This window comes from Cupressus sempervirens, chromosome 3 (assembly GCF_028749045.1).
Source record: "Cupressus sempervirens isolate cs-2001-9-10 chromosome 3, ASM2874904v1, whole genome shotgun sequence".
In the NCBI taxonomy this organism is placed as follows: domain Eukaryota; kingdom Viridiplantae; phylum Streptophyta; class Pinopsida; order Cupressales; family Cupressaceae; genus Cupressus; species Cupressus sempervirens.
In genome coordinates, this window is record NC_143120.1 from 472,045,212 (window position 1) to 472,070,598 (window position 25,387).

Sequence of the window (25,387 nt, forward strand, 5' to 3'; positions counted from 1 at the left end):
TCTATGGAATAGGGACTTCTCCACTATTTTAGGCACCTCTTAAGACACTTGCTAGAATCCCAAAAGCTTCTAGGATGATCTTGCTCCAGCACCCTCCAAATTGTTGCTTGGTACTTAGGCCTAGTTGATCAAGTTAGGCTAGGGCTTCAAGGAAGGATGGAATAGGTGGGTTCCCAAGACCCCAATCACTTATGGAAATCCTAAACACATTCAATGCATCTAACTTCAACACTCACAGATTAGAAGTTCCTCCAAACATGATTGTCACCACAATAACAGCAAAAACCAGTCAAGCACATGGTCTTGCTTGACCTAGGGCCGGCTTGGAAAAATACTTTCCCTGCTCACCATGCCTCCAACTCCTAGAATCATCTAGACAGGTCCCTTAACTTGCATATCCCTAAGTTTCAGAGACTGCCACTGGTGGATTTGCAAGTTAGGGCTGCATTTGTACAAGGCCCTAGAAAACAAGGCTATTCAAACCTCTTAGGACAAAAATGATAATAACTCACAAACCACAATTGAAAATTGAATAAAATCAAAGCCAAAACCTTTTGAACACACATCCACCACTAATCCACTTGTAGAGTAATCATGAAAGTATTTTACGGAACCATACAATCCATTGTAACAACAATTTTACCAGTAAATTAGAGGTTTTTATTCATTTTCTCCAAGCATCTGCTACAACCTAATCTCTCCCTCCAATTGAGACCTCAAATGACATATTTTTAGGCCTATAGGACCATTGGAACAACCAAATAGCCGTTTCCAACCATGAAACAAACAAACAACAACTTTTTATAATTACCAATCAGCATTTTAAAAGTTGTCAGCAACTTTTAGGCAATTTTTGCATTTTTTGCAAATTGGTAAGATCACAATACCCATTGGTTCTCAATGAGCAAATAGAAAGTATCCCAATAATATTGATCAATGACTCAAAATGGTTTCACAACATGACATCTCCAAGAACAAGAAAACAAACACCTTAGTCTTATCAAAGTGACTGGAATGCTATTCAATATAGCTAATCGAGGACTCAAAAATGATTAAGTCAAGTAGGTCATACATTCACCTCAGTGTCACACAAGAACACTAGAAAGCAATAACAATCATTAAATACAAACATATTATAGAGCTTACCATCACATTACCGTGGTTGGGTTAAAAAAGATCAAGATTAAAAAATATCAGCATGATATCACAAACACATACTCCCCAAGCCTCTGGTAACATCCTGAGATTGGTCAAAGCTAGGTCAAACTGACACCCAATAGTAAAATCACATGTCATAAAAAGAGTGCATACAAAAGTTACTTTCACAAAATATTAGGTCTAGAAAAGAAAATGGTTTAATTTTTATTATATAGATTTCCAAGTTCTCATTTTCATTTTCAAAATACAAAGATTAAATAGCAACCAAGGTTTTAGTTTTTGCTTCCAAGTATAACATGAGTTGATAATGTCATTGATCTCAATTGGGGTTTTAGTTTTGATTCTTTTCAAGTCTCCAAATAAAGTTGACAAATTTCACTTTCTCTAGATAAATGATTATTTAATTAAATCAATAACAAATTTAAAATAAAATAAATAACATCATCATTCCTAGTTGATTTTAATCAACACTCAATTTATATTATAAATTAAATCCTTAGCAAGATAGATTATCTAAAGTTATTAAATATATTTTATATTTAATTATTACAATTGAATTAATAAATAAATTTTAAACTTTCCTAACAATTTATAAACCTTAGCTAATCTTTTTAAAAATATATATAAATATATTTTAAGGAATGGAATAGATTCAATATAAGGAATTAATTCAATAGAGAGTTTAGTTGTATGGATAGTGGCTCTTGAAAACCCGGCTCACTTAATTATATTCATTACTAACAATCCTCTTTGTATGGACGATCTCCACAAATTCTTCAGCCTATTAAAATAAGGTGTAAACTAAGTTGTATCATCTTTGTTTTCTTTTTAACAACTACGTTTAATGGGGTGCTGCCCAAGGCATTGACAAACTGTCCATAGGATAGTTGTACACTGTTCTCGCAGTGTGTATTGTTTTTAGGCATCCACCCAAGCAGGGTTGGGAATATTTATTATTTTTAATTTACATTTAATTAAATTTAATAAAATTTATATATAAATTTATTTATTTTTTTATAAAAATTTAAAACAAATAATTCCCCTACAATAAAATGACCATATATATATATATATATATAATTTTGTTTATTTAATCCTTCTTGTCACAATTTTGAAAGGAAACTTCATGCACACCATTTCAATTTTCCAACTAAAATTCTATTTATTCAAACCCTCTCGGATTAAATACAATTTTCTTTTACCTACAGACGAAGTTTCAAATTGATTTATTTTTCTTTCAATCATATTATACAAATGAGATACGATACAAATATCATAGATTTAGAATAAGAAAACATTAGATTCATGCAACAAAATCCAGAGAATCAATTTCAACAATCACGAAAAAGATAAGATTATCTAAATTACACAATTTTAATTGGGTGAGCAAAACTCAAGAATCTACCTGGTTCTAATGCTAAAATCAAAAACACCCAAGAAGATGGTAGAGAAATCCCTCCTCTCAAAACCCTCTCCTTCTAAAAATTCCTTCCTTCTCCAAAATTTGCGATCAAAATTTGCCTTCCCCAAAAATGAACCCTCCAATTGTGATAAAAAGCTCTCTCCTTAAATTGGGGCACTAATTGTGTGTTCACTTGCAAGAACTCCGTGCTCATCGGACTTCAACTCCTATTAACTTTTATTTATCGTTTCTTTATCTCTTCCCATGCACGTTTATTGAATTATAACTTTATTTAATTTCCACTTGACTCCTTTTTTAATTAATTAATTTTAATCTCATGCATGTATTATGCAACTCTTATTAAATTCACTTGTTTTATCTTTTTAATTAATTTCTTATATTTTAATCTCATGCATACATCATGCAATCTAACAACTTTTAATAAATAAATATCTGTTCACTTTTTAAATTTATTTTTTAACGCTAAATTTGATAACTATTTATTAACTTAAATAATAATATTATTTAGTATTTATTTAAAAATGTATTCTAAATATATTATTATTAAATTAAATAAATATTATCACATTATAAATTTAAACTTATACCTTTTATCTTCAAATTTAATTCTTTTTATTTAATTAATTTCCCAATTAATTAAATATAATTAAATATTAAAATGCCATAAATTTTTTCCATTAAATTAAATCATTAATTTAATTATTTAATTTGGCTTAATTAATAGAAAATTTACCAAAGACATAAAGTAAAATACGAAAACCCATCATAGAAAAAAAAAATGCACAAATCAAACTAAAGGGTTAATAATCATGAATTAACGTCATTGACACATTCAGAGGGTACTCGACTCAGATACTTGTCCTAATTTTCTTAGACAAATGGCTTAAAAGTTTAGGATTTGGACTTAAGAATTTATCTCCCCTCTCTTACCATTGAGATAATGCAATAGGGTATGCTCTTCATGACAATTCAGGGAAGTCGATACCCAGCACCTACAACCTACATAAAATCTATGCATGTACAAACACGATATTCTAAACTAAATAGGCAATGATAGGAGGTGGTGCATTGTGTAGATCTCGACTAGCAGGTGACTATAACTCCCTTCCTTAACCACATCAGAAATGCCATACATAAAGAAAACAAACACACACACCATACACATATAGTATAGGGTAAGTATCCTTAAGAAAAAATGTATGATAATCCATCTAAACTAATCACTATCAATAACTAAAAACACTGTAATAATCATCATGTATACATGAAATATAGAGCCCAAGTGATCTCATCATATAATCAACTTAATTTGAAACAATATCTGATAAACTGAAATTAATGCTACTAAACATCAAGCATAAAACTAACCTAAAAGAGTTCAACAATGATAGCAAAAATGTAAACTAGGGGCAGGAACTACAACCTTCAAACTAGTACTATTAAGTAGATGACTATGATACCAATTATTGGAATTCTTTAGAATAACAGGAAGGGGGGGTGGGGGAGGGTGTGAATTGGTTATACAAGGTTTAGATATACAAATAGAACTTTTCATAGCTTAGTGAACCCATATCCATAAAATATATTCATCATGCATGCATCCATTAGATCATACAATCATTTAAACCTATAGGTTATTTTCAAATCAACTTTGTAGAAATGTAAGCATGAAAAATAATAGATTCAATAACATATTTGATATATTAATTTTATGTGTAAACCCAATTTGGAAAAAACCACCAGTAACATGCTACTCATTCTCACTCTTCTTAAGTGATGCCTTATGAAAGAACAACCCTATTAAAGGTTATAATGCACATTGTTAAATGTGACTTGGTTAGAGGATTTCAATCACCTTATTAGGAGTGAGCCTTGTTAGAGGACTTTAGATCATTCGATTGGAATGTCACCAGTTAAAGGATTTACAAATGACTATTAGGTCAACCTTAATCCAAAGGATTTACCCTAGACTAGTACAATGATTAGAAAGTAACAGCAAGGATTTATCTGATAACAACTTACAACTCACTTTGTAGATTACAAATCTCTATTTCAGTCCTCCACTTTTCTTGACTTTCACACACTTCAGCTTTGATGGCTTGTTTACCCTTCAAGAATCCATACCTTTAAGCCTTCTATCTTTGGTTCACAATATCGATCTCTTCTATTTGGTCACTGAGTGAAGAAATATACTAGACTCCTTGTCTTCCTTAGGTTCTTGCACATGACAACCTTTGCTTCTTACTAGCCATTTCTATAAATAGAAAGTCAAGATATTTTTCCTTTCAACCTCTACCATCTATTTTAGGGTTAGGTAGGATTAGGTAGGATTCAATGAATCCACCCATCTTTTCATTGATATTCCCTTCTAAAAACTTCTCCTTCAATCCTATTTTAATTTTCTTCAAAATGGTTCATCTTGAATTCTATGCCACCATCTCATCAAGCTTATGTTCCACACATTTCACACAATCCAAGAAATCAAACTTGTGAACTTGAATTCATCAAATTCATGATCTTTCTTATAATATTTTCACTCGACATTAACTTGCTTCGAATGCTCGACACATAAGTCGCATTTCTTGGCATCCACTATCAAATCACTTGACATGAACTAAAGTTTACTAGTGCTCGACATCAACTAAACTTTACTTGGCTTACACTGTATCACTCAGTATACATCAAAATTTGACTTTGTTTGACTCTAATTGGTTTTTTGTTCAGCTTGTGCTAACATTGCTCAACACCTAATGTGCAAGTTGTTAAGCTTAGCAGACTTAATTCATTTTACTTATTCTTCTGAACTTAATTAGTGCATCAATCCTTTGTAACCTTAAGTAGATGATCTTTATACTCATTTCTCATACCATAACTCAAACTTTCCTCTAGGTGCTATTGTTATCTCATTTGATCAAAAACTCCTCATCAATCAAACAAATGATAATACTCTAATCATTTAAGAAATTATCGAATTAGCAAGTAGCAGGTTTTACATCAAGGACAAAACAATGATTGAAACACTTTCTATTGAAAATTTGATTGAAAAGCTCATTGTTGAAGATCAAAGAGGGAGATTGTTGAAAAGAAAGAAGATTTTTGTTAAAAAAAATCCTCAATCATTGTTTTGTCATTGATGTCAAACTTGCTACTTATAAGAATGATATTTTCTTATAAAATCCAAGTACTATCACTTAGTTGATTGATGAAGAGGATTTGATCAACAAGATGTAACAAGAGCACCTAAGGGAAAGGTTGAGTTATGATGTTGTAATGAAGTGCAAGAATCAGTTAAGACAATGGTTAAATGATGTATTGATAACTTACTCAAAGATATAGAGGTTAGTCACACTTAGAAACATTGGAGAAATAAGTTAAACAAGGTTGACTACAAAGCTTAAACTAAGATCATTAGTAGGTGTCGAGCAAGTTAGTTGAAGCTAAGAAAATACTCAGTTGGAGCTGAGTAACAGGAAATTCTAGTGTGTGTTGAGTGATCTTCAGGTGCCGAGTGAAGATCAGGTGCTGAGCATTAGGAAAATATTAGTTGGTGTCAAGTGATCTTCAAGTGTCGAGCATTAAGAAAAATAAAGTTGATGTCAAGTAACTCAGTATGTGCTAAGCACTAGTATTTCAATAGTGTCGAGTTGTTGCATTATTTCAAATGATGAAGATTTTCCAAATCTGAGCCGATGAATTGGTTGCCTTGAATTTTGTGAATGAGTTGGAAGATAAGGATGATGAGTTGGTGGCACAAAATTCTATGTAAGCCATTTTTGAGTGAATTCAATAGGATTATTCAAGAAGTTTCTAGAGAAAATAAAATATGGGTTAGATGCAATGAATCCTACCTAATCCATATGAATTAAAATTAAAGGATGGAATAATCGAGTGAGAAAAGAACTCCAAGACTTCTATTTAAGGAGTCATAGACCAAGAAGCAAATTTTAATGATACTGTTGCTACTAATGTTCCAAAATACAAAGTAGTTAGAAGGGTGTCAAAGAGAAGACATCTAGGAGAAGGAAGAACATAGAGACTCTACTTCTACGAGTGGTCATGAAGAGATGATTGCACTAGTACATTGAGCATGGAGACTCAAAGAGACTTAGCTTGAAAGGAGAGCAAGCTGTCAAGAGTTGCAGTGATTGAAGGCTAGACAATGGTATGAGTTGGGAAGTGATCTAAGATATGCAAGATAAGTTGTATGTTGTAGTCAGGTCAATTTTTTTTTAATAATCTCTAGCAATTGTATTAGATATGAAAATCCTATGGACTTAGGTTGGCCTAACAACCATTTGTAAATCATTTAACAGGGTGGCATTCCAAGTGAATGTTCTAAAGTCCTTTAACTAGGCCCACTTCTAATAGGGTGGTTAAATCCTCTAACAAGGTCACATTTGATAGTGTGTTGTAAGCCTTTAATAGGTCAGACCTTTCACAGGGCATCACTTTAGAAGAGTTAGAAATGAGTAGCATGTTACTGGTGGTTTTTTTCAAATTGGGTTTCCACATAAATCACTATGTTATGAGTTGATTTCTTATGTGTTATGCTTGCAATTTTATTCACAGTAACTTGCTGATTAGAAAAGTTAAAGCTTGGATGAATGAATGATTGAATTGGATCACTATACTTAGTGAAAAAGTTTGAATATGACATTTGCACCTTGAATAATTGATTCACCCCCCTCTTAGTTATTCTAAAGCATTTCTAACAATTTGTATTAGAGCTAACTACTGATTTAGTTTCAAGGTACTAGAAGCAGGAAGATCAAGATGTCCAAGAGAGAAGTTCCCAACTTCAACAAAAAAAACTTTGATGCATGGCAGAGTTGAATGAAATTACACCTTGGATCAATAGGTGACAATGCACAAACCTTAATTGGAATAAAACATGTAAATCCAGTAGGACCTCTTACTACAGACGATTTGAATAAAAAGAAGCAGCACAATCAAGCAATGTTGGAAATTGCCTTTGCACTTAATTATGTAGAATATGATGACATCAAAGATTGTGACAATACATTCAAGATGTGGAAAGCCTTGTTAGATATCTATGGAGGAGATCATAATGTCCAAAGAGAAAAAAGAGAAAAGTTTGATGACATGAAAATGGAGGAAGGTGAGAATGCTGCTCAATATGCTACAAGAATAAAAGAAGTGGTAAGTGCAATAAGAAGTATAGGTGGTCAATTGGAAGACAAAAATGTCATCAAAAAATACTTAAGAACTTTTCTCCCTATCTATGCTATTAGAGTTTTAGCCAATCAAGAGCTAAGGTGTGTATAAAGAAACACACTAACCTTTGAAGGAATAGTGGGAAGACTCACTACATTTGAGCTATCCAACTTTGATAACATAGACCTGAGAACCTTGAATCTACTTTCAAGGCCAAGATGACAATAAAAGAGACTGAGGAGGAGACATCAAGAAAAAAGAGAAGAAAGGGAAAACATGCATCCAGTGATAGCAGTGCAGATAAGGAAGATGTAGAACAATTAGAAGCACTACTAGCTAGGAAATTTCATAGAGGAAAAGGTAAATTCAAAGGTAAGATCCCTATCATATGTTTCAATTGTAATGAAGTAGGTCATATTGCTACAAGATGTACACAGAAGAAGAACTACAAAGAAGGAAACAACTATAGGAACAAGAGAGAAGATGACAGAAAAGACTACAAGGAAAAAGGCAAGAGATGCTACATTGTTGAAGAAGATTCTAATGAGAATGATGATGAAGTAGTCTATGTGGCCATGAAGGATGAATCAAATAAAGATGAAGATGAAGCAACAACATTGGTTACCTATGTGAACAAGAATGACAAGTGGATCATAGACAGTGGATGCTCATATCACATGACAGGAGATAAAAGTAAGTTCATTACCTTTACTCAATATGATGGAAATAATGTTAGATTTGGTAATTATGCTCCATGTCAAATCAAAGGAAAAGGTTCTATTAAGCTCACAGAGAAAATTTCATGTGAAAATGAATACTATGTTAAAGGATTGAACTAAAGCCTATTGAGTGTATCATAGTTAGGCAATGTAGGTTGCAAAGTTGAATTTGTAAATAAAACTACCAAGATCTATGACACTGATGGAAATCTAATAAGAAAAGGTGAACAAACGAGGAGTAATATGTTTTACCTAGATATGAAAGATGCAACATGTCTTGTTGTTAGACTTGATGATGTGTGCTTATGGCATAAAAGATTGTGTCATGTTAACTTTGATAATCTAGTTAGCATCAGCAAGAAAAATAAGGTCAGAGGGTTGCCCAAATTAAAGAAACCTGAAAACACAATGTACAAACAATGTCAACTAGGGAGGATGACTAAGTCTTGTTTCAACAGCAAAACATACACTTCTAAAAAAGTACTAGAATTAGTCCATACAGACTTATGTGGTCCAATAGAAGTACAAAGCTACCTAGGAGACATATACATAATGCTATTTGTAGATGATTATTCCAGGATGATGACTGCTATGTTTTTAAAGAAAAAATATGATGTATTTCAAATGTTTAAGTGGTATTTGGCTAAAGTTGAGAAGGAAATAAGAAAGAATTTGAAATGCCTAAAGTCAGATAGAGGAGGTGAGTTCACATCAAAAGAATTTGAAACATTTTGCAATGACAAAGGTATAAAAAGGCAAACATCAACACCAAGAACTCCACCATAGAATGGTATTGCTGAAAGAAGAAATAGGTCAATGATTGACTATGCTAGAACCTTGATGGTGGAGAAAAATGTTGCACTAAAGTACTAGAGAGAAGATGTAAGTACTGCAGTCTACACATTGAATAGAGTCCAAGTCAAGAAAGGTACAAATGCAACACTTTTTGAACTATGGTATGGTCACTCACCCAATGTTAAACATTTTAAAGTATTTGGTTATAAATGCTATATTCTTAAAGATACTAGAAATGACAAGTTTGATGTAAAAAGTGATGAAGGCATATTCCTTGGGTAATCCACTAGAAGCAAAGCATATAAGTGTTTGAACACTAACACTAATAAGATTGTGGAGAATGCAAATATAAATTTTTATGAGCATGCAGAAGTTTAGATTGATGAAACTAAGCAATCAGAGGGTTATAGATCCTTTGTATATTTCTATGAAGGAATGACTATAGAAGACAATGTTGCAAATCAAGTTGGGATTCAACAACAAATTTCAGTATCTACTGAGTCTCAACCTATGAATGCCTAGCTACATTCAGAAGCTGAGTTGTAGAATGTAGAAAATTCACATTCTGATTCTAAAAACAATATACGTGAGAAGAATGATGAAGTGCCAGATGACGAAGAACAAAATGACTCTGAAGCTAAAGGATCAAACATGGAAAGCAGGATAGAACCAAGATTAGCCAAGTATGTGAGAAGACATCATCTTGCTGATCAAATCATTGGTGACAAGGATGTCAAACCAATGACAAGGAATAGACTCAAGAATGAATCATGTTTGATAAGCAAGGTTGAATCTAAAATAGTGAAGGATGCACTACAAGATGATGACTGGTATAAAGCCATGGAAGAAGAGATAGATCAGATTGAGAAGAAAAAAACATGGACCCTAATTCCCAAACCAACTGATAAGAATGTGATTGGTACCAAATGAGTGTTTAGAAACAAACTTGATGAGAATGGTGAGGTAACAAGAAATAAAGCTAGATTAGTTTGCAAAGGCTATGCACAAGTAGAAGGATTGGATTGTGGAGAAACATTTGCCCCTGTTGCAAGAATGGAAGGAGTAAGAACATTACTTGCATAGGCTGCATATAAAGGTTTCAAAGTCTACCAAATGGATGTAAAGTCTACTTTTCTAAATGGTATACTAGAAGAGGAAGTCTACATAGAAAAACTTGAGGGATTTGTAAATGAGAAAAACAAGGACATGGTTTGCAAACTGCACAAAGCACTTTATAGATTAAAGCAAGCACCTAGAGCTTGGTATAAGAGACTACACAAATATCTTATGAAGATAGGATTTGAGAGAATAGATGAAAAAAACTTGTACATCAAAGTTGAAGAAGGTAAAGATATTTTGATATCAGAAATCTTTGTTGTTGATATAATATTTGGAGGAAAAGATGTTCTTTGCAAAGATTTTACTGATCAAATGAAGCATGAATTTGAAATTTTAATATTTGGAGAAATCAAATTCTTTGTTGGATTATAAGTACATCAATTGAAGCATGACATATTTGTGACTCAATCCAAATACATCAAGGAGATACTCAAAACATTTCAGTTAGAAGATTCAAAACTAGTTAGCACACTAATGGCAACAGGACATAAGCTATCCAATAATGATGAATTAGCTGAAGTGAATCAGATATTGTATAGGTCAATGATTGAAAAGCTACAATATGTTGTACATAGTAGACTGGACATTGCATTAGCTATTGGAATAGTGGCAAGATTTTCTGCAAATCCAAGAGAAAATCACTTAATGGTAGTGAAAATAATACTAAGGTACCTCAAAGGAACTAATGACTTAGGTTTGTACTATAAAAGAAGTGAAAAATTTGAACTAAGAGCCTACATTGATGCAGATTGGGGAGGTAACATTTATGATAGAAAAAGCACCAACAGAGGAGCACTTTTCTTAGGAAAAAGGTTGATTACATGGACCAAAAAAAAGCAAAGCTATACCTCATAGTCCACTGCTAAAGCTAAATATGTTGTAGCTGCTATAAATTACACCAATATTGTATGGATCAAACATTTACTACAAGGTATGAAGGAAGAGGTAACTAAGTCTATGATACTTTATTTTGATAATACAAGTGCTATCAACATATCAAAGAACCCTGTAATGCATGCTAAAACCAAGCATATTGCAATAAAGTATCACTATGTAAGAGAGTTGGTGGAAGAAAAACAAGTGAAGATGGAATATGTTAGCTCAAAGGAATAGATTGCTGACATCTTCACAAAAGCACTATCTAAAGATGCTTTTGAATATCTTAGAGGTAAATTAGGGGTGATACTCCTAGCCAAGGCTACTTGAAGCAAAAGCAAGATTGCCCTGCATCAAATGAGCTGATTGTTAAAAGATTTTACATATTGATGTAGAGGATGTTTACTTTAGGATTCATGCCTAAAGTAGTAAAAGTACTGAAGTTCCAAATCAGTCACAAGCAAGGTGACAGAGGGAGAAAATGAATGAACCTACAAAAGCTACACTTGCATACTAAGATGCTAATATGTCTTTGGCATTGTTGTCAAAGAGGGAGAAATTGTGAGAAAATGATCAATAGGAGAAGTTGTGGTAATACTGATCAAAAGAAGATAGAGGGAAAGTTGACTAAAGTAATCAGAAGTTGATTAGAACAACAAAAGATGAGCAATACAGAGGGAGAGACATAAAGAACAAGGATACAACAGCTAAGAAGGAGAAGTAGAAATGAAGCAATTAGAATAGTAGAAGGAGATGTGAAGTCACAATTTACTTTTTGGCATTTGACTTACTATTTTAGCATTTGGTTAAATAGTTTAGTCTGATGGTTGATCAGTTTGGTTTGCATCAATGCCAAAGAGGGAGATTGTTGGAAATCTGATTGAAAAGCTCATTATTGAAGATCAAAGAGGGAGATTGTTGAAAAGAAAGAAGATTTTTGTTAAAAAAAAATTTCAATCATTGTTTTTTCATTGATGTCAAACCTACTACTTGTAGGAATGACATTTTCTTATAAGATCCAAGTACTATCACTTAGTTGATTGATGAAGAGGATATGATCAATAAGATGTAACAAGAGTACCTAAGGTAAAGGTTGAATTATGATGTTGTAATGAAGTGCAAGGATCAGTTAAGAAAATGGTTAATTGATGTATTGATAACTTACTCAAAGATACAGAGGTTGGTCACACTTAGAAACATTGGAAGAATAAGTTAAACAAGGTTGACTCCAAAGCTTAAACTAAGATCATTAGTGGGTGTCGGGAAAGTTAGTTGAAGCTGAGAAATTCTCAATTGGAGCTAAGTAACATGAAATTGTAGTGTGTGTCGAGTGATCTTAAGGTTGCAAGTGAAGATTAGGTGCTGAGCATCAGGAAAATCTTGGTGCCGAGTGATCTTCAGGTGCCGAGCATCAAGAAAAACACAGTTGATGCCAAGTAACTCAATATGTGCTAAGCACCCGTATTTCAATAGTGCTGAGCTGATGCATTATTTCAAATGACAAAGATTTTCCAAATCTGAGCTGACAAAGTGGTTGCCTTGAATTTTGTTAATGAGTTGGAAGATAAGGATGATGAGTTGGTGGCACAGAATTCTATGTAAACCATTTTTGAGCAAATTCAAGAGGATTATTCAAGAAGTTTCTAGAGGAAACAAAATATGAGTTAGATGCAATGAATCCTACCTAATCCATGAAAATTGAAATTAAAGGATGGAAGAATCGAGTAGGAAAAGAACTCCAAGACTTCTATTTAAGGAGTAATAGACCAAGAAGAAAATGCTGCTAATATTGTTGCTGCTAAAGTGCCAAACTACAAAGTAGTTAGAAGGGTGTCAAAGAGAAGACATCTAGGAGAAGGAAGAGCACAGAGGCTTTGCTTCTATGAGTTCTCATGAAGAGATCATTGCACTAGTACATTGAGCATGGAGACTCAAGGAGAGTGAGCTTGAAAGGAGGGAAATCTGTAAAGAGTTGCAGTGATTGAAGGCCAGGCAATGGTATGAGCTGGGAAGTGATATGAGATCTGCAAGATAAGTTGTATGTTGTAGTCAGGTCAAAGATTTTCTAATACTCTCTAGCAATTGTATTAGATATGAAAATCCTATGGACTAAGGTTGGCTTAACAACCATTTGTAAATCCTTTAATAGGGTAGTATTCCAAGTGAATGTTCTAAAGTCCTTCAACCAGGCCCACTTCTAATAGGGTGGTTAAATCCTCTAACAAGGTCACATTTGATAGTGTGTTGTAAGCCTTTAACAGGGCATGCCTTTCACAGGGCAACACTTCAAAAGAGTGAGAATTGAGTAGCATGTTACTGGTGGTTTTTCCCAAATTGGGTTTCCACGTAAATCACTATGTTATGAGTTGATTTCTTATGTGTTATGCTTGCATGTTTATTCACAGTAACTTGCTGATTAGAAAAGTTAAAGCTTGGATGAATGAATGACTGAATTGGCTCAATAAGTGAAAAAGTTTGAATAGGACATTTGGACCTTGAATAACTGATTCACCCCCCCTCTCAGTTATTCTAAAGCATTTCTAGCACATTCCTATACTTGTATCAATTTTTTTCAACATTACTATATTATATAATAATAATAACACATTGCTATATTATATAATAATATTAATAATATATGACTATATATTAAATAAAATAATAATATATTACTAGATTATATTATAATAATCATAATAATCATATATATTACTATATTACATTTAATAATAATAATCATATATTACTATTATATATTTAATAATAATAATATAATATACAATAGTTGTTGATTTCCCACACTTACCAAATTGATTTCCCTCCAAAATTCAGGCACTCAATTTTTTATTTTATTTTGCCACCAAATTTCGAATACCCGATCTAGAATCAGGTACCTGATTAGGCTTGGTATTTACTAAACCTCTTTGGTCAACTCAAAAAATGTGTTTGAGACATGTTTTAGTGACATTCAGACTTTGAGTAGTCACCTGAAAATATTTTTTCATCAAAATTCAATGAAACAAAAAGAGTTTTTTGATAAAACTCTCAAGATTCCATCGATATAATTGTTGTCAAATTATGAGTTAAATAAGTATTTATTAGTCAATTTTTAATGAAGATGTCTTTAAACTACTGATTGAAAAATAGCTCTAACTTTCAAATGGTATAACCTTTTTGAAATCCAAAGTTGCGTCAGATTCTATGCTTCGCCTAGTTTAAGAAAATAATTTAAAAAATGTACAGTTCTTAATTAGTTAAGGTGGTCAAACACAAGAGTTTTTTAGTTCTGAAAATTTATAGTAGAAAATTCATATTTAATAATTTATTTGGAATAAAAATACACAAAAATATGTGTCACATTTGGGCATGAGTCTACTTTTTATATCTATAATTATATTTAAAAATATTATCATTTGATTTTGATTAAGGTGGTCAGACATACACCTACTGTTTATTTCGCCCTATAATTTTTGTAGTACTGCATTAAAATCCAAAATTTTGAGAAAATCAAATAATTTTTTCTCTAGATAAGGCCTAGTAGTTTAGAAACTACATTCAATTTCCTACATATTCTTTTCTTACAATTTTTTAATATAAAGCCCATAACTACTTTAAAATTATGTGTCAACATAACCCTAATTTGCTAGTTTTTCACTACTACTTAAGGCCATAGTTTGGTTGACCATGATCTTACACATGGCCTAAACCCTTTTTAGTTAGATCGTGAAATTTCCAAATTCATAACCTAGCTTGATTAAGAGGTTTGATTTAGTCGATCTGTTTGGAAGTAGGTCTACGCTCTCAACTCATTGAGTTGATAAAAAAGCCAAACCTTCTATAAGGCTCAGTAGAAATCAATCTGGGAATGAACCAACATGTTGACTAAATAGGAGTTTGTTGCCTTTCATAAGTAAAGGCTCGTAGCTGAATAATCTTGTTTATCATGTTTGAGAGATCAGATTAGTAGGGATATTCTCTCATTCTTTTAGAGTGATCAAATTCCCAAACATGCTTTTGATTTCTATTTTTCCTGCTTTTTACTAGCTAGATTATTCAGCTGGAGAAAGACTAACTTCCAAGATTTTTCTTAGTCGTGCTGGTGAGAGGGAAAGTCTTCCATCTTGTATTCATAATCAAATGCAATTAAATCATATTTGAAATATAGCCTTCCTCTAGTAGTCTAGCAAGAGATTGAGCCAAACCTCCTTCCCATTGGTCGGAAGCTCTCTATCGCAAGAGAGGTAAATTTGAACACTATTGGTCAAGAACACTAAATCCTAGTAAGCACCAGACTTAGCAAACCTTGTTAGGAAGCCATTTTTGTCATTTTCTAGATATGTGTAGGATTATTTCATTATCATTTCTACTATTGTTGCAATTGGATGTGTCAACTTTAATACATGTTAATGAACTTCAGTTTGCAACTCCTAACAAGCCAGTTTAAATGCAACTACAAACCAACACTAAATTAAATACAAACACTGCTATATACCTTGGAATAATGCATTAAACACCTTAAACAATGCATTTGATCACTTCATTAATGCATTTAAATCCTATACTAGTGCATTTGACAAGTGAAACAACACATTTGAATAATATAATAATGCATTTGCATATGTAACAATGCTTTCACCCTATAGTACAATGTTTGGCACACCATGAAATGACACATATAAGCACTTAAATAATGCATTTGAAAATTCCTAGAATACATCTAACAGAAATTTCAAAATATAGGCTATATACACATAGGATATCCAGAAATAGACAATAGATTTGGATATCCTTTCCTTCATTAACATTTGAAAAACTGAGGAATTTTGAAAATGACCCACATCTTTAAAGCAAGCAATGTTCCAACCCTACATAGGGACTCTTATCCAATAGCCATTGTTACCTCAACTTTGTACATCAAGTCAAACACAAATGTAAACACGCATCCATCCCTTACCTAACTTCACAAAATTGAGTCTTATCATTATCAACGTCACTTAACACCTTTTTGAAACATAGCTTGATGTTCCAACACATTTTGGTCTAAAAAAAACTCATTCCATTGAAATGTGGAACAATTATAGGGGCCTCATTTGAGTCTCATGCCAGTGCATAAAACTAGTGTAGGTGCAAAACAAAAGGAACCTTAAAGATTGCCCATATAGGTAAGTGCCAGAATAGTGAAATGAACTATCAAATATGCACAATCTCCAAATATCATTGATCTTGTTATGCCCATTGATAGCTTATCAACCACCATTGCCAACAAATCACCCTTGTTCAAACAATAGAACTCAAAACCCTCCAATAAAATGGGTTCATCTCAAATGTGGGAAGATAATAGACTTGAAACAAAGATTGAGAATTTACAACAAAATCCTAAACTTGTTGACCTAATGGAAAGATACTAGAATGACATACAAAATTCTATTTTCTATCATTGGCATAACAAGGTGTGAAATTACCATCCAACTTCAATATATCAAACCTTAGGAGGGACTAAGAAGAATCACCTCTAGAGGTTGTCAATCAAAAACTTCAAGACCTGCAATTGGAAATGGAGAGAATGAAATGGGCAAAAGTCCAATCGACTGAGTTCAGCCTTGAGAAGGTATGCTCTCTCCCATTTGAAATAAGCATTACCTTAACACCTTTTCCACAGAACATGCAAATACCAAAATAGGACGAGTATTTTGGCGCATCAGATCCTCAAGATCATCTCTGACAATTCTATACTTTAAGTATGGAATTTTTTCATGTCACAACCTACCTTATGCAGTTATTCCGTAGGAGTTTAAGGGGACAAGCAATGGAGTGGTTCTCAAAACTCCCTTCCAATATCAAGTCATTCAACCAACTAGCTTCATTTTTCATCACACAATACTCATACACCATTGAAAGGGAGGTTACCACTATTAACTTATCCGATACAAAACAACTCCCAGCAGAGTCATTTAAGGTATTTTTACAGAGATGGAGACATACCTTTTCCAAGTATCACAAGGACATTCTAGATAAAGAGAAAACATATATTTTCATCAATAGCCTATCTAAACCCATGAATTACTGGTTGTGGCTCGAAGGTCCAAAAGACTTTAAAACCACTTTAGAAAATGCAGCTAAAGTGGAAGAAACCATGTTAAGCAATGACACTATGACACTAGCAAGGTCAAATAGCTCCTCACAACTACATAACTCATTTGACAAATCGAATGACAAACATAAATTGTGGTGGAGGAACAATAATAAAAACATCGTATATAACGGGGTGGTAGAAGCCAATCATGTCAAACCACAATCTCACCCCTATCTAAATCAACCATACCCAACGATCAATAACACCAATGTACATACTCACCAAAATCTACAAAAAAGAAGATAACATTTGTCCATTCTACCAAAAAAAAATACAACTACTCCTCAAACGAAGAACAATCCTAATCAACAAACAACATATAACCAAGCTCCTCCCCCGAGAGGATACAAGTCCACCAACATACCCAAGATAGGGTACATGGGTCCATTGGTGAGACATTAGAGAGAGCTCTAAAAACACTCTTAGTTGATGAGGTCATCATACTACCAGAAGCTAAACCTTATGAGCAACAAGTCAAACCGTAGTGGTGGAATAAAAAACATTTTTGCACTTATCAATAGAATTGAGGACATCTCATGAATAACTATTATGCTCTTAAAGGATCCAGACAAAAATTATTTGATGATGATATAATTGAAGTACAACATCTTCACAATAATGAGGATCACACAGCTTTTAAAAATCCTTTCATGAATCATGAGAAAGGTGAGTCTTCCAAAGTAACTAGCCCACATCCTCTAATGACAAAGTCAACTACACTCATAATTATGACAACAAAATTAACATGATCTCAAGATTTGATGACATTGTCAATGTCATCATGGTTAAAGATAAACAATAGAAACGAGCCTTGAACATCATCACCTGAGGTTGAGCCTCCAAAGTGATTTTGTTAGGGGAAACCACCAGTTTAGACCAAGCTACAACAAGTTCCACCATACACAAATATAGTTTGGTCAACAAACTATTGAAAAATCCTGCTCATATTTTCATTTTGAATTATTGCAAAAATCCCCGAAGCACAAGGAGATACTCAACCAAAGCTTTAGTTCCCAATGACCTTGACGTAAACAAATTCCAAAACATGGTGAGCAACCTTTTTGTCCCTCATTTTGTATCCTTTTCAGCACAAGATGACATGTCCTTCACTCACCCTCAAAACTCCCCATTGCACATTGAAGTCTTCATATACATGAATAGAGTGAAGAGAGCCTTGGTTGACAATACAACTGACCTAAATATTTGCACATTAAACCTAGTAAAATCACTCAGGTATACAATTAATGTTGTTGATCCTAAGAAAAAGTCAACAATTAAATCTTATGATGATGAGGAGATATCCTCGAAAGGGATGCTTATCTTAACCATAAAGGTTGGCCCAGAAGTAAAAGAAACTATCTCTCAAGTCCTGGATTTGAGGCTGACATACAATATCTTATTGGGCAGGCCATGGATCCATGATATGTAAGTAGTCCCTTCCACTTATCACTAATGTCTAAAAATTCCAAACATGGGCTATAAGAGGTCACCATACCCAAGGACCAAAACTATACACAATATTGTAACTCCTTTGTTCCTCACAATAGGGAGGAAGTCAACATTCTGACAAGTTTGTCGAGGTCGGGAAACTCGTTTGAAATGTCAATAGAGGGTTCAGGCATGGGCGACTGCAGTATCTCCACAACTCAATACTACAACATGACATCTTTCAAGGAATACATCGGAGTTAGCAGCTCAGAAAGTGGGTATGGCAGAGGTATGTCCAACAAAGAGATTCAAGAAACACAAAAGAGTTGGCTGCTTCATCCCCTCGATCTCGCCGGCTCGAAGAACACCGTCGATCTCGGTTTTTTCCTCTGCAAGAAATCAACTTTCGCTAAATTCATCTCACAATTTTCAGAGCGGTTCTCTTGGCCGGATTGGTTGCCGCCATTGTCATTTTTGCACCAAGAAAACACCACCATTTGTTTCCGCCCGATGAATACACACTTGCTCTGCATCAAGCGCTCCTGTTTTTCGATGCCCAGAAATGTAAGTAGAAAAAAAAAATTGCGCCGATTTGTTAAAAAATTGGGGAGTTTTGTTTGATTGAGCCCGTTCCTGATTTGAGTCTGTGATTGATGCTAAAATTGGGGATTGCAGCTGGTTCTTTGAATTCCTCAAACGTGAGAGTTGAATTTAGGGGAGATTCTGGGCTACAAGATGGGAGTTTTGGCGATTAAAAACTTGATTTGGTTGTAGGGTTTTATGATTCGGGAAACAATATGAAATATGGGTTTCCGACGGCTTATACGATTACGTTGATTAGCTGGAGCGTGCTTGAATAGAGGGAGAAGTATGAAGCTGCAGGGTAGCTTGATCATGTCATGGATATCATCCAGTGGGGCACTGATTATCTTCTCAAGACTTTCAACTCCTCGAATCATCAAATTGACGTTATATATTCGCAGGTGAGGATAGAATCTTATCATCATTTGTTGTTTGTGAATTTAGATTGAGGGATTTGTAATTAGTCGTTTCTATTATCATCAGAATACTATTTGGAGAACTTAATTTTCTCTATTATTTCATTATGTTTGTGGACTGATACCAATTTTTTTTTTGTACAGAATTCAATTTAGATACAGTAATCGTCGACTGTATAGATTAGATTGATTCTAGATAATTTATAAACATTCTTGTTTTAGATTAGATTGTGTGTAGGATTTTATACCAATGAAGTATATTCTATGTTTTTTAATCAAGATAATAGAAAATTATAAATAAAAAATTTGATTTCAATAACTGATGAATGTGTTTATCCTCAAAATGTTGATACAATAAATTTATACATAATCTGAATTCAGGGACAATAATGAATAATCTGATATCAGGTCAACTCACACTTTGTCTAATGACAAAGTCTATAGAGTTTAAATCTTGTACAATATAAAGAACAAAAAATAAAAAGTTATGATATCATTGATAGACCTCATTACATAATTCCTTCCAACTTGATTAAATTTTATGATCTATCATCAAGATAGTAGAAATCTTTTTTCTAACTGCTATAACTTTGTATTATCTTGATTATGAGTGGAGTGTGATTCCAAATATGAGAAATTCATTCAAAATAGTATCTAAAAACAATAATAGATATAGATTATTTGTTAAATCTGATAAGACTTCTATTATAATGTTGATGGACCACAGTGAAACATTGATTCAAAAACTTGTGTACAATCTAATTGAAATACGACAATATTTCGAGGAATGAATTAGATTGTGTGCAAAGAAATTTATGATCTTTATTGTATATTAATTACATCGTGTACAAGATTTTAAATCAAATCACATCCCATGATCCATCATCAAGATAATTGAAAGCTGTAATTTTTTTACTTTTATAACTCTGTATGAAACACGGTCTATATTTACCAGAGACATGACGAAATTTTGCATCACAATAACAGAAACATACTTTCTACCATAATACCTGTTTCTCAACAGTTCCGCTGTTTCATTCTGTTTTACACACTTCATCAGTTTCTTGTTTCTCATAATCTAGATGTGATTTGAAAAGTTGATCAAGAAGATAAACATTCACTACAATATGATTTGAAATGTCCATATACAGAATCCATGAATAATTTAATTCAGAAACAAGAAGGATTAACAATATCTGATATGCAATATTGTTATCATGATTCAAATGTGTACTTTTTTGAGTCAAACATAGTGACCCTTGTCTTATGAGTAGTGATTCACACAACCCTGTCTCTTAAGAGAATGAATGGAACTCTTAGCACTCATTGCATCTAGATTTCTCATGAAAATGAATCGAACACTTAGCACTCATTCCATCTTAGATTGTGGGAAGTGTTCCATTCATTCTCATGAGAGATGATTTGTGTGAACTACTACTCATGAAATATAGATTAATGAAATATCATAATTTGACTTATTGTAAAAAGTATCGCCTACTTATCAACATCTGATATCGCCTTTCTTTCTTGTTTGACATGAATAGGTGGGGACTGGACCAAAGGAGATAGAATGATGGGAGAGGCCTGAAGACATGGACTACAAGAGGCCTGTTTCAGAATGCACTGGTTCTGCCACCGATTTGGCAGGAGAAATGGCTGCTGCCGTGAGCGCCGCTTCACTTGTGTTTAAGGACACGGCGTACTCCGCCAAATTGGTGGAGGCAGCCAAGAAAGTGTATGAGTTTGGGCATAAAAAGGAGAAGGGAACATACACACATGACTCTGCATGTGGTGGGGCTGCAGTGGGTTTCTATACTTCCTCTGGATATTACGAGGAGCTCGTTTGGAGTGGAGTTTGGGTTTTCTTTGCAACGGGAAATTGGTCATACCTGCAAGACGCCATGAATGGATATAACGCCAGTGTTGAGGCCGATAAAAATGCATCCCTAGTTTGAGTCTTTGATTGGGACAATAAACTCTTGGCAACACAGGTATGAACCCCCCATCTTCTTTCATTTTGCATTGCCTTTCTCTAACAACAATACGTGAATCAACATGTATCATCTTTTCAATTTTTTGTTGATGTTTCATTTTGATTTTAGAAATACTGATCATAGATAATAGAATGTGATAGGTAAAAGTAATTGAAATTAAAAGTATGTTGCTTTAAAATATTTGGTTCAATCAATTTATATTTGAACTATTTTGAATGTATATGTAGATTGATTATTAAGTTCATATATTGTATATGTACATTTATGCAATATTCTAATATGACTTCAACATTTGCTTCTTTGGGTGTTATATCCACTTCTAACTTGATTTCAACATTTGCTTCTTAAATAATGATCGATTAAGTCAGTCAAATTGGAAGGGGATAGGATAGTCAATTCAATTGCTCTTAAAAAAGAGTTAACTATGGTATTCATTTCTAATTTGACCACAATTGAAGCGGCTCTCACATTAGTTCTAGTTTTACCATAGATTTTGTCTTCTTAGACATATAAATTTACAACACTTCTAATTATAATAATGTTGATACGTTGATGTGTAAAAGTGTTATGAACATACAATGAATATCTTTAGCACTATTGAAAATTTATTTATTTAATATTTGTAAAATAAAATATCTTTTATATAGCTATATTTTGAATTAGATTAAATGTAGTCTACATTGAAATAAATCAATAATTGAGTAATAAAGATAGAGAAATGAAGAAGTTGTGATTGGATAATATGTTAGAAAAGCTTGCAATGTTTACTGTGTGGATATTTTTGAGTTCTACAATTTTAAAGGGTTCTAATGGCTTTCAAAATTAAAAGTTGTGATCTTTGGAAGTTAGACCTCTTACATTAGAAATGTAGGAAATTGTAGGACATAGAAACAACTATAAAAGGGAGTTATATTTGTTGACCAAGTTAAGTGGTGTTACACCACATTATAACACATCTTTGAATGGAAGGCAATGAAGTCAAAATGAAACACCTAAGTTGATAAGTAGATCATGAGATATTTATGATAGGTGGATGAATATTGTACTAGAGTTACTCTAAATCTTTAGTTTATGATACTCCTATAAAGACCATGTCTAGATTACTAAATAATGTATTGGGCTACTTTGGAGTGTGTGCATATTTCTTATGAAGAGCTTTTCCCATGTACACTTGTGTTACACTTGAACACTTGAAGTTTATGCTTGTATTACATTTTCAGATGATTCTTAAGGATGGTTATTTGTCAAGACAATTAGAACACTTAAAATTTACTTTTGTATATTGCATTTCTAATTAATTCCTAAAGCAAATTTATATGTCAAAATATTTGAACATTTGAAGTTTACTTTCATATTACATTTCTAAATATTTCTAATTATTATGCATACCTAAATGTTTGGATTTTTGTGGTTGTAGGTTTTGTTAACAAGGTTGAGGTTTCTGGTGGACCCTCTCTACCCCACGAAAAGGTGCTCAAACAACCGAGAGGACCATGTGCTCCTATCTCCCAGGCTTCCCCAACTTCGATAACATGCTAGGTATATTTTCCATTTATACCCATGCCATACTTTTTCAGTTATATATATCTAGATATTCACTAGTATTTCAATCCCAAAGGAGGGATGCTACTTGTGAAGCCAAGTGACAATGGTGGACATCTACAATACGCTGCAACTGCAGCCTTCCTCAACAAACTATACAACGATTATTTATCTATAATAGGGGTTGATGGATGGATGTGTGGCTTTGATTATTACCACTCAAAAATACTGCAACAATTTGTAACATCTTAGGTTAGTATGACAATCAATTCAATCTTGGAAATCTAAAGGTTTAGATTGTATCGTGGAGCTTCAAATCATATTTCTTTTAATAGTATCTAGTAATTAGTATAATTTCAAATGAAACATATAAAGTAGGATTAATTTATTAGTATGGTTTGACATGATCTATTTGAATAAGCCAAAGATTCTTGAATAAGATTGATCTATTGTGTGATTTTAGATGAGTAACTTAAATAAGTGAAATTGTGTTTAGGTCAATTAGTAGAATCTCCTTATTGCCATGATTTTGAATAAGCAATCTTAACAAGTCAAAGCTTCTCTAGTTGAGCCCACCTATTAATATGATTTCAAATGAGCCCCTAAACAAGTCAAGCTTCTCTAATAGAATCCAGGTCCTATTAGTGTGATTTCAATAAGCAACTTGAACACCTCAAAGCATCTTAGTAGAATCCATCTATTGACCTAATTTGAAATGAGTCACCCCATCAAGTCAAAGCTTCTCTACTAGAGGCCACACATTAATATGATTTCAAATAGATCAAATAAACAAGTCAAAGCTTCTTTAGTAGAATCCGATGTACTAGTGCCATTTGAAGGGCTGGACTAAACATGTTAATGTTTCGTTAATAGAATTTTTTTATGGCTATGCTTTCAAATAAGTCACTTAAACAACTGAGTTTTTCTAGTTGAGCCCATCTATCAATATGATTTCAACAAGCCACCTAAACAAGTCAAAGTGTCTCCAATAGAACCTATGTATTTGTATAATTTTAAATGAAAACCTAAACAAGTCAAATTTTTATCAAGAGTACCCATCTATTAGTATCATTTCAAATGAAGCACTAAAACAAGTCAAACCTTCTCAATAAGATCCATTTATTAGCATAATTTCAAATGAACTATCTAATAAAGTTAAAACTATTTTTTATAAGACTCACCAGTATGATTTTAAATGAGCCATCTAAACAAATCAAAATAAAAAATGTATTATTTTAAAAATCTTTTGATTTGATTTATGTTGTTTAAAAATCATGATTTGTTAGATATGAATTTTGAAATCTAATCTTGAATATACAGATGGATTACATTCTTGGAAATAATCCCATGAACATGAGCTACGTCGTGGGATATGGGAAGAAATATCCAGGCCATGTATATCATAGAGGTGCATCAATCCCTTCAATCTCCATTGGCAAGCATCGCTACAGCTACAATGAAGGCAAGAAATGGTTGACAAAAACAAAAGCCAACCCTAACTGCCTAAATGGGTCCATGGTGGGTGGCCTTGGATCCCTAGATGAATTTTTTGATGATCGGACTAATGCAAACTTCACTCAACCCACCATTGTTGCAAATGTTGGATTAGTTGTTGCTCTTGTTGCACAATCTATGCTTGGGAAAGCACCTTCTTCTTCTTGGAGAGATGAACAAATGATAGGCTCTCACACCATATTTTCTAATATTGATTCATCTCCTCCATTTTTTGCTTCACCTCCTACTAATCCTTGATTCATGTGCTCACCTCTTCTTGCATCATTACTAGACATTGTTATTCTTTATTTTTTTGTTTCATGAATGCATTAGTGATTCAAAATTAGAGCTTTTATACTATTTTTGAATGTGCTTATGAACTAGGTTTAAATTGGAAGCTAGTTTAGATGATCAATTTGAAAGGGATGTTCATTTTAATTCCAACAATAATTAAGACTAAATTCTAGTGTTTGAGAATAAGATATAAACGAATATAGGTATATGTATATGTATATGTTTATATTTATGTGTGA

General features: G+C 33.0%; 1 pseudogene; it reads left to right on the forward strand.

The window, feature by feature from the left end:
- The window catches only part of LOC149567188 (endoglucanase 25-like), a 109,645-nt pseudogene extending 84,533 nt beyond the window's left edge, over positions 1 to 25,112 (forward strand).
- Positions 25,113 to 25,387: the final 275 nt, after the last annotated feature.